The sequence below is a fragment of the Cucurbita pepo genome, chromosome 3 (genome assembly GCF_057944985.1).
Source record: "Cucurbita pepo subsp. pepo isolate OVF chromosome 3, ASM5794498v1, whole genome shotgun sequence".
Taxonomy (NCBI): Eukaryota; Viridiplantae; Streptophyta; class Magnoliopsida; order Cucurbitales; family Cucurbitaceae; genus Cucurbita; species Cucurbita pepo.
The window spans coordinates 7,812,147-7,823,352 of NC_141800.1; the positions used below are offsets into that span (position 1 = coordinate 7,812,147).

At 35.8% G+C, this 11,206-nt stretch overlaps 1 non-coding gene across 1 annotated transcript; it reads right to left on the minus strand.

The window, feature by feature from the left end:
• Positions 1 to 8,526: 8,526 nt before the first annotated feature.
• Positions 8,527 to 8,598, minus strand: TRNAP-CGG (transfer RNA proline (anticodon CGG)). The gene has a single exon. It is a non-coding gene; the product is annotated as a tRNA-Pro (tRNA).
• Between the last annotated feature and the right edge of the window lie 2,608 nt (positions 8,599 to 11,206).

Genomic DNA, 11,206 nt, shown 5'->3' on the forward strand with positions numbered 1-11,206 from the left:
AGCTTCATAGGAAGAATTCGAGTAACTTTTCTGAAGGAATGGAGAGCTGAAACGTCGTAGAACAAGATACCCAAGAGATTGAAAATCGGAGGTGTCGGGTAACTTGCAGACCGAGAGTGGTTTCTCAAAATTAATATCCCACACTCAAAGTCGTTCCTCCAAACCAATTCCTTTATCTTGAGGGAATAATAAGGAAGAGGTTTCGTGAAGAAATCGAGCCTCGAAAACCCCTAGAATCAGCTACCCAATAAGAAATTCTCTGTTTTTTACTCGGACGAGAAATCATATTTTTGATGAACTTTTGAAGCAAATATCTTAGGCTACGATCCATGAAAAGGTATGAAATCAATCTCTAGATCTTCCTTGTAATACCGTCATTAAGTTTTATGAAGGAATCGAGGGGAGAAACGACATGATAGGAGCTGGGGAGGGCGAGTTTCAGACGGCGGCGCGAACGGTCGCGCGCGTCTTCTTCCCATTTGGAGGAAGAAGACGATGACGTGGCCGGTTCAGTTGAACCGACCATGTCAACCCAAAACTCGACCTTCCCTCGGATTTTCTCAATTTTATCCCCCTTCCAGACTGGCTCTAATGAAAAACCTTATGGTTCCAGAAAGTAGACACAATAAGGAGTCTATGAAAGAAAATTTGAGGTAATTTGGGTACCGGAAGCTCAAGAACGAAGGTCCCGAATGTCGACAATGAGGGAAGTAGCCACCTTGGACTTTTTGTTAAGAAATACTTGTAGGGATCGCTTGAATTTTAATATGAAACCCTAAACTAAGTATGAAATTAGGATCTATGAAAGAAAAACCCTAGGAACCGTAAGTTAAGACCTTGAACCGAACAAATTGCTCGGGATTTACGTAATGTTAAAATAACCCACTAGATGAACTCTGCTACCTATGAAATTTTAAGGCTGAGGATACTATAGCATGTTGAGGTTATATACGAAGTTTGGTAGTCATTGGATAAGGATAAGTAGGTAAACCAAGAAATGGTGCAAAATGACCATAATGCCCCTAAGGACATCTACCTACGGTTCATGACCTAGATGACATCCAAATGCTATGAAACCCTGAAGTAGATCATATTTTATGATGTTTGATGACTTGGTGAAGTTTGAAAAGCCATTGGAACACGTTAAGTAGCAAAACCAAGAATTGGGTGTAAAATGACCAAAATGCCCCTAGGACTACTTAAGAGATTTCAAGGTCTATACGTGCTTCAAATGATTTGCTACTTCTTATAAGGTCGATTATGAAGGACATGAAGATAATTTTAAGGTTTCAAGTTGATTGGAGTAAGTTTGGAACCTAAACCAAGTTAGGATCCAAGAAACACCTTAAAGGAAACACCACAAGACTTTAGACTCTTCTAGAACCCTCTAAAGAACTCCCTAGGAATCTATGGCCTTCTAGAAAAACTTACACTAAGATGGATTCATATGGTTACAAATACAAGTTACAACTTATGCCTCAAGAAATTAAGGACCTTAGAAAGTTAAAAGATTAAGAACCAAGAACAACAACATACAAGCTTTACAACTACCCAAGTAAGAAGAATGCTAGGTACCACTCAAGGACGAGGGACTAAGGTCCCCAAACTCAGAAACAGAAACTTAAGAATGCTAGGAAATACTCTAATCATGTCCAAAGTGACCCATGACCTCCCACCAAGCAATGCCCAAGTAAGAAGAATGCTAGGTACCACTCAAGGACGAGGGACTAAGGTCCCCAAACTCAGAAACAGAAACTTAAAAATGCTAGGTAATACTCTAATCATGTCCAAAGTGACCCATGACCTCCAACCAAGCAATGCCCAAGAATTCTTCTTCTAGGTGGGATGCCCTGCACCATGTTTCCTTTGCAGGATATCATGCCTCAAGTTTCCCTCACCTAGAAGAGATGCCCTGCAGACTTGTAGGATGCCATGTTTAAGTATGCACCGAGCAAGTGACCTTTACGGTCTATTAAGGGGAGTACTCTAAAGTCACAGAGGAACAAGAAGAGAGTACGTTACCTTAGCCACGAATCAAGAACCTCCTAAGACCTCCCACGGTACATCATGCTCATGACTTAGACTATGTTGCTTGGAACGCATGAAGCCTTGAGCGTAGGTTAAACAGATTATATTATAGGGCAAGCCCTTGATGCATTATTAAGACTACATCGCTTGGAACGTAAGAAGCCTTGGATGTAGGTTTTCAGACTATGCCGCTTGGAACACTTGAAGCCTTGGGCATAGGATTAAGCAGATCGTATCGAAGGGCAAGCCCTAAGATTCGGTAAGACTACGCCGCCTGGAATGCATGAAGCCTTGGACGTAGGTTAAGGCTGTGTCACTTGAAACGCATGAAGCCTTGGACACAGGATTTTCAGGTGCATGTCTAATGCCATAAATCCTAGGGGGAGTGTCTTGGAGAATGAATCAAGAACAAAACAAGAACCAAGAAGTACCAAGAACAAGAGAAAGATCAAGGAATAGAACAAGGATCAAGATCCTAGTTCTAAGGACAAGAATCAGGAACAAAGGACCCCGAACCAGAAACAATAGTACTAAGGCCCTTAAAGGAAAACCATGGTTTTAGGATTCAAGGACCAAGGTCCTCAAGAAAGATCAAGATAAGAACCCCAAGTCAAGAACAAAAATTAGAGGGCCTAAGTACTTACAACAAGAAAAAGATCAAGAACAAGCAAGAACAAAGAATGTGGTACCCTAGCATATCAAGGACACGATTAAGAGCCTACAAGTAGGCTACTTACTGAGTCTTGTACTCATTCCTTATTCTCCATTTTTTTTTCCAGGTGATAAGGAGCTGGTCAAGAACAGAAGCGGAGTCTGGAGGAGGTGCCATAGACAAACCTCACCCGTCGTCTTCAACCCTTTGTTTTAAAATGTTTTGTGTCTGTTTCTTATTTTGTGTTTTAATCATTACGTCGTATTTTAAATTAGTAATGTGCGCACACTACTTTGGAATAATGAAAATTATGTTTTAAATTTTAATGGTTTTATCAAGAAGGAAAATTTTACCCGCCTTTTTGAGTCATCGTGTCAGCACGGTCCTTACATACATCTTGTTCATAGCCGACAGATTTTCGTACATATTTTACAACACCTTCAATAGGCCTAATGTTGTCTTCTCTTTGATGAGGTTGAACGTCATGTTTCTGGACAGCGTCAACCAAATCAACCCTCTGTGATCATGGTATCCGGCTTCACCCCCAAAAGAAGTTTCTGAAGATCTTTCTGGTACAGATCATGGTGAATCTTCAATCTGCATCTTCTAGAAACTTATATCGAATCCATCAAACTTTTCAATTCCAGTCTTTGAACTTTCCATATTCACAGATCATGGTGAATCTTACCTCGCTCTGACACCAGTTATTAGGATCACACACTCGATCGAAATGAACAAGAAAAACATGATAGAGAAAATGTAAGGAGAAATATTGACTAAAAGTTTTGTATTAATGACTTCAGGTATGCAAATAAAGGATATGAAGAATGAGAAATATACATTTTGAAAGAATTGACTGATGGGTAAATATATTATTTTAGTTTATTATATATATAGCTTTAATACATATAACCACTTACTATATATAAATATTTAGTATATATTTTTACTATAAATAATCAGCCTCCATATCTAACTTGCACAAATAGTAAGTTTGTAAGGAGGGTGGGAAGAAAAATAAGCCAATGGAGGCTCTCAATTTCTTTATGCAACTTTTAGCCAAGAATTCTGAAAATCGCGAAATTACTCATCCATAATGAATATCATCCTTTTAAACCAATTTGTACAACTTTATGGCTATGAGAGGAAACACTTTCGTTAAGAAATCAAAGGCTAAAAGATATTGGAGCGTTGGAACCCATCAGTTTACTTTCGTTAAACGTTTTAAGTTTGAAATTTAGAAATTTGAGTCCAAAATTCTTCGTCTAGAGATTGATTCATTTAATGAGCCTTATACAATTAGCTGTAGGGTAAGTTAAGGAACACAATTGAAGAAGAAATCAAGAGGAGATGAGCTCTCAATAGTTCAAACTACAAGCATCTTGGAATTAATTTTCTTGGTAAGTTCATTATCAAGCTAGAGACTTGGTAAGTTACATGCCTAGTAGTAATGGAGTCTAACCCGACTTGGTAAATTTTCTTAGAATTAATTTTCTTGGTAAGTTACATGCCTAGTAATAACGGAGTCTAACATGACGATCATTCAGACAAACATCCACCAACCAAGAGGGGTGAAAATGATGACGATAGTACAATTGAGAAAGAATCTTAGCCATGATGAATCTATGCTTGCTGCCATTGTTGTATTTGAAAAGGGGAGCTCGAGTGAACCAACCCACTACATGAATACCACGACGCAAAACAAGAAGGTCAGATAATGGGTTTATTCTCACCCGGAGAGATAAATCACAAGTTTCGTTTTAAATCTAGATAGGTATGTCAATTGAAAGTGAGAAACACAAAATGATGTTAAGAGCAAACATTCTCTTCCGAGAGGAGTGAATTGGGTCACTCTTGGTTATCAAACTCGAGACCTCTTGCACCAAAAGCAAGAATCATACCACTAAATCAAATGCCCTTATTATGGACTTTATATTAAGTTGTTTATTGAATGTATCATCGTTATTTAATTTATTTTCTTTTGTTATTAGAAATTATTTACCGGGTTTCATTTATTTTCTTTTGTTATTATATCTTTTAGATCTAGGGTTTCATTTATTTTCTTTTGTTAGGATATCTTCTAGATCTAGGGTTTGATTAATTATGAAATTATTTACAGGATTGTGATATTAACAGCATTATCATAATAGTTTTAATTGCCTTAACTTTTGTTTTTCCTCTTTTTTTCATGGTTTATTAAGATGGTAAAATGGTAAGTATAAATTCTCATACTAAAAAAAGATTAAGAGATAAGGGCATTCTGAGAATTGAACTTGGGACCTCTCATACCCTAAGCGAGAATCATATCACTAGACCAAATGCCCTTACTAGAAAACACAACATTTTTAGCTCCTACTCAATATGTTTTTTTCTCTCAAGTTTGAAATCTATTTTCCTAGGGTTGTTGACTATAAAACAAAAAGTTGATTGTAAGGAGGCATGTAATATTGAATTATTCTAATTTATAAGGGGTATCAAATAAACCAACCAACCAACAAAGGAAACAAACTAATCAGTTTGGTTAGATTTTCGGTTCAGTTCATTAGTTTGTTTGATTTAGTTCTTCTATTTTGCCTCGTATGGCAAGAAAATAAAGTTGTATTGAAGGCACCTGAGTTTCATTTATGACAAACTCATATAAAATAGAATTGCATCAATAGCACTAAGAGTTGGAGTCTATAAGAATTTCATGAACTTAAGTACAACTCATGCTTCATTAAAGAGGAGATAAACTTTAGTTAAGTAACTGGAACTTTAAATTACTTCATGTGGAGCTTTAATTGCTCTATGCTAGTTACAATCTTTAGGATTGACTAATTGGACAGGAATTCTTAGATTTAGGGGATTGTTTTGTGTAATTTTCAACTACAACTTATGTTTTCAAATTTTTAGGTCATAATTTAGGTAGTAGGTGTTATATTATGGATCAACACTAGAGTTTCTATCTATGTTGTATTTATTTGAAGGCTATAGTTGTCATCTATGTTGTATTGCAATAAGATTGTTGAAATTTTAGTTAAAGTGCATATTTTATTTCTTAGGAGTAAAAAATTTGTTTCTTTGCATAATATGAATTTAGTTGGAGAGTTATTACAGATGAATGGAGAATAAAAATTTCTTTAAAATAATAAACAGACCCAAGCTCGTTGTTGTTGTGGTCTACTTGTGATTTTGCAAAAAGCTTAACTAATATGAAATATCAAGGTAAATCAAGAATATATCCTACACATCATTCAAGATGACAATAAAATGGAGTTCAATTGAACTTACTTTTAGTTTCCTGTTTGAAAGGTTCAAGATGAAGCATAATTGTATTAACCATATTAAAGAGAAATTCATGTTTTATTAGAAGAGATCAACTTCATTTAAGGTACTAGGAGTTTAAACTACTTCCATTGTAATTTCAATCACTCTACCAAGATTACAAATTTAGGGTTGGCTAATTGGACATCAATTCTCTAACTTTACGTTATAATTTAGGTGGTAACCATTATAATATTAATGAGCATAAGAGTTACAATTCTTTCATGGACCATACGTGCTATAGTTAAAAGAATATATATATATATATATTATGTATGTCAAGGTCTGGATAAAGCACAAAGTAGCAAGGAACACCATTGTCGACTCTAGAACCACCCACAACTCATTATCGAGACCAATGCAAAATATTTTAACATCCTTCGGCATCGAGATACAGGAAAGATGAACGCCGTCAAATTGGAAGCTTTACCTGTTTTAAGAGTCACAATGAGAACTCTAATCAAGCTAGAGCCTTGGACTAGGCAAATCATTTTATGATAGTTGAAATGGATGACTTCGACGTCGTGTTAGGGATGAACGTCCTACTGGAACACAAAGTCATTTACATGTCCCTAGCAAAATGCCTAGTTGTAATGGAGTCTAATTCGACGATCATTCAGAAAAACATCCATCAACCAAGAGGGGTGAAAATGATGTCGATACTACAGTTGAGAAAGAATCTTAGCCACGATGAATCTACGTTTGCTGCTATTGTTGTAATTGAAAGGGGAGCTCGAGTGAGCAAACCTCAATAGCAACCTTGTTGCCACTACATGAACACCACAACGCAAAACAAGAAGGTCAGATAATGGATTTATCCCCACCAGGAGAGATAAATCACAAGATTAGTTTTATGTTGCAGTCGAGATCGCCTGCCACAAACAAATGTCATGCAGTTGAGCCTGAGCTAGCTAAATTCTATGAAAAGCTAAATGACTTGTTAACAGTCAAGTTTATTAGACCCGCAGAGGCTCTTGTCAATGATCACTCAAATGTTGGGTAAAGACACCAAGCCAACGCCTCTATTGGAGAAGGAAGAAAAAAAACAAGTCACTGAAGCAACACATCACACAGAAATACCAGATGGATGAAGAGAAGGGTCAGTCAGAAGTGTCAACAACAACAATTTCAAGAAAAATAGAGAGTTTATATAAGTTAACGTCATATAAACTTCAAGTTCAAAGCAACAAGAACCAAAGACTGGTGCAAAAATACTATGGACTAGTCGAAGTAATCCACAAGATTATGAAGACATCATATAGGATCCAATTGCTCTTATGGATGCGGACTAACCTTGTTGTCCACGTCAGTAACTTGAAACGTTATTATTTTGACCAAGAAGACATCAAGTAGAAGCAGTTGGTATGACGTCATGCAAAGAAGAAAGATTTTCATGCGAAGAAAGTAGGAAAGACACCAATAGAGAAGACATGAAGAGTCAACGAACCGAGAAGTGATTTTCAACAGCTCCTAGTAGATTGGAAAAGACTCCTCATTCTGAGATCAGCTGGAAGTGCATCGAGAGACCTAAAATCAGCCTCGTCCTACAATGCTGAGTATATGAAGAGTTGGTTATCAATAAATTGTGTGGGGACAGATGTCACGGTCATGATTGCCCATGGCGTGTTGTCTATGGCTGCATGTCTCAGCAATTTTTTGTAAATAATTTGTTGTCCAAGGTGGCATGCTCATTTCATATCTACACCCTCCCGGACTAAAATTTCCCAAAAAATTTCCCAAAATGTATTATAGGAGAATGTGACTAGTTTCTTCCAAACGTGACTCGAGCATACACTGCTGTTGTCCATGCAGTCTGAATTTTGCACAGTTGACTTGTTCGTCGAGGCGCATAATCATTGTCTCACTGCTGAAAGAATCTCAAGTCCTCATGAAATGATTGGAAGAGAATCTCAAGTCTTCTATTCTCCTTTTTTTTTTTTTTTTTTTTTTTTTTCAAACATCCATGTGAATTATTTCTTTATTCAATTTGATATAATTGTTGGGAGCATTTCGAAAATCGAACTCGAAACCTCTTGCACCCGAAGTGAGAATCATACCACTAGACCAAATGCCCTTGTAGTTAGGGTCAAGGGTGTAATGCCTTTGAAGTTAGGGTCGATGCTCTATCAAAAGTCTGCAATAGAAAATAAATAGTACTACCATCATCTTCTTTTGCAAGACTTTCTCAAGCCCTCATGGAATAATTTGAATAGAAAATAAATGGTACTACCATCATGACTTTCTCTAATTTGAAAGTGGTATGGTTTCCAAGATTGGAAGAGAATCTTACATACACAATTCTGTATTCTTCAATTAATATGTTATAAAAACACTTATAAATTATAATTAAAAAGATTAAATATATGTTATAAAAACACTTATAAATTATAATTAAAAAGCACTTATAAATTATAATTAAAAAGATTAAATATATGTTATAAAAACACTTATAAATTATAATTAAAAAGATTAAATATAGCTTCTTCTTCTTCCTTTTTTTTTCAAACATCTTTATTTCTTTGTACAACTCGATATAATTGAAAGGGGCATTTCGAGAATCGAACTCGAGACCTCTCGCACCCGAAGCGAGAATCATACCACTAGACCAAATGCCCTTGTAATGAATCTATCATTTTTAGTTGCTAGTCCATATGTTTTATGCGCCTCTATATTTAAAATTTATCCACATGTTTTTGTGCTTTAGAACCTACCTTGTAGGTTTGAGATTATGAATGACTCCGCTCAAATTATTTTGGTTGAAGATCATGCATGGTAACGATCCCCGTACCTCTGTATTTAACTTATGTTATTTTAATGTGTTTTATTTACTTTGTAAATATCTTTAATTCTACAATCTTCTTAAAGGGGCATTCCAAGAATTGAACTCAAGACCTCTCGCACCTAAAGCGAGAATCATACCACTAGACCAAATGCCCTTGTTATGCACTTTGAAACGTATGTATGAATTCTTGAGCCTCGGTATTAAGGTCGTATTTTGTTGTATTGTAGGAAACACATGAAGTCCTCGATGAGAATATGTCGTTTAGAACAAAACAAGAACATAATAAGAACAGAGAGCTTTCTTCTTCTTCTTCTTTTTTTTTTTTCTTTGTTTCCTAAAATGGTAAGTATAAAGTCTTGGGATGTAAATAAAGACTTTTTACTATGGGTTGCCCAACAATTGGTGTACAAAAATTAAGAGGTATGTTTGATAATAGGAACAAAAGGTTTATATTAATATGAAGTCCTTTGATAAGTAAAAAATTTAGACATAGGGCATTACAAGAATTGAACTCAAAACCTCTTGCACTCTAAGTGAGAATCATACCACCAAAACAAATATTTTTAGCTTCTATTCAAATATATTTTTCTCCGAGTGGTTGGACGGCTATAAAATGAAAAGTTGAATTGTTATAATATACCAGGGTTATCAAATAAATCAACAACCCAACAAAGGAAACAAACTAATCAATTTGGGTTGGATTGATTCGGTTTAGTACATCAGTTTGTTTGATTTAATTCTTCCATTTTGCCTCGTATGACAAGAAAATAAAGTTGTATTGAATGCACCTTAGTTTCATTTATGAAAGACTCATATGAAACATACTGGCAATAATAGTACTAAGAGTTAGAGTCTATAAGCATTTCATGAACTTAAGTGCAACTCATGCTTCTTTAAAGCTGAATATACTTTAGTTAAGTAACGGGAACTTTAAATTACTTCATGTGGAGCTTCAATTACTCTATGCTAGTTACAATCTTTAGGATTGACTACTTGGACACGAGTTCATGGATTTAGGGAAATTTTTGTGTAATTATCAATTACAACTTATGTTTTCAAATTTTTAGGTCATAATTTAGGTAGTTTTCAAAGTATATTATCTAATATAATGAATCTATCTCCGAAAAAAAAATTAAATTTCCTACTGATCTTGCTGAGACAACTTCTTCTATTCCAACCCTGAGTGTTATCTCGCCTTCTGCAAACACTCTCCAGGAACTAGTTTCTTGAAAAAACAGCACAAATATGATTAGTGGCCCCTGAATCCAGTATCCAGGTTAAGTGATCATACTCTACTAAACGTATTTCTACAACTAATAAATCATATTTACCTTGTTGTGCCTTTTCGGCTTTATTCTCTGCAAGGTAATTTGGGTAGTGACTTTTCTTGTGCCCGTTTTTATTGCAATGGAAACATTTTCCATTATCTGCATTTTGAACCTTAAGTTTGTGGTCAGTAGGAATCTTATCTTTCCCCTTACCCTTTTTGTCAAATGCAACCCAAACTATTCGGTTTGCATTTCAGCAGGGGTCTAGGGGACATTCCGTAGTTAAAACAAACCTCAAATCTGTTGGGTTTTATGTCCTAAAACTCATAGTTTGTAAACAAAAACATATTCTATTTTCAATAAAGTTATTATTGTTGTTTATTCAGTAAAGATTGTTATTGAATAAAGTGAACTTTACGAAGATTAATCTAAATCCAATAAACTAAGAACACTCTAGCTATAGTATGATTACTTGAACTATATGTAGAGACATAAGAGTGGATCAAGTTCAAGTATATATAGTTAAAATGATCTATAGTATAAGGATAAGGCTGAGTACCTTATTCTAGGGACACTATGGATGCGGCCCACTTTTGTATATGATATAAACAATGTGATCACTAAATTGTACATGTGGAGACATGTGAGTGGGGGCATCCTATTGAATGAGTATTGCATAAGATCGGACCATGAAGAAAACCACTCTCACTTTATAATGTCGTTTACTGTTGAGATAGATTTTCTTTTCATTCGATAACCTAGGTAACTCGGTTTTAATCCTGAGCTAACCATGAACTCCTGTTTATTCGGAATTATCCTTAGATTTGCATGGGTGAGAGTGGCTCTAGTTCGCCGACTCAATAGGCCTCCCATTTCAGGGGTAAGACAGGGTGAATGGTTGGGGACGTGGGGTGCAAGATGGAATTCACTCCTACCCACTTTTAGGGATAGAAGAGAGGTAGTTCCCTTAAGCACTGACTCCAGGTCTTGAACAAGGGGCCCCACCCTCTCATTAGCCTGAGAGGGATTCGGTTTACTGATTGGACCACAAACCAATTGTTCATTAGAGGATCAGTGAGACATAAGGAAGAAGAAGTAACTTTAGGGGTAAAACGGTAAATTGACCCAGCTCTAGTTACGAACAACCTGTGAAGGATCGACTTACTAATCATG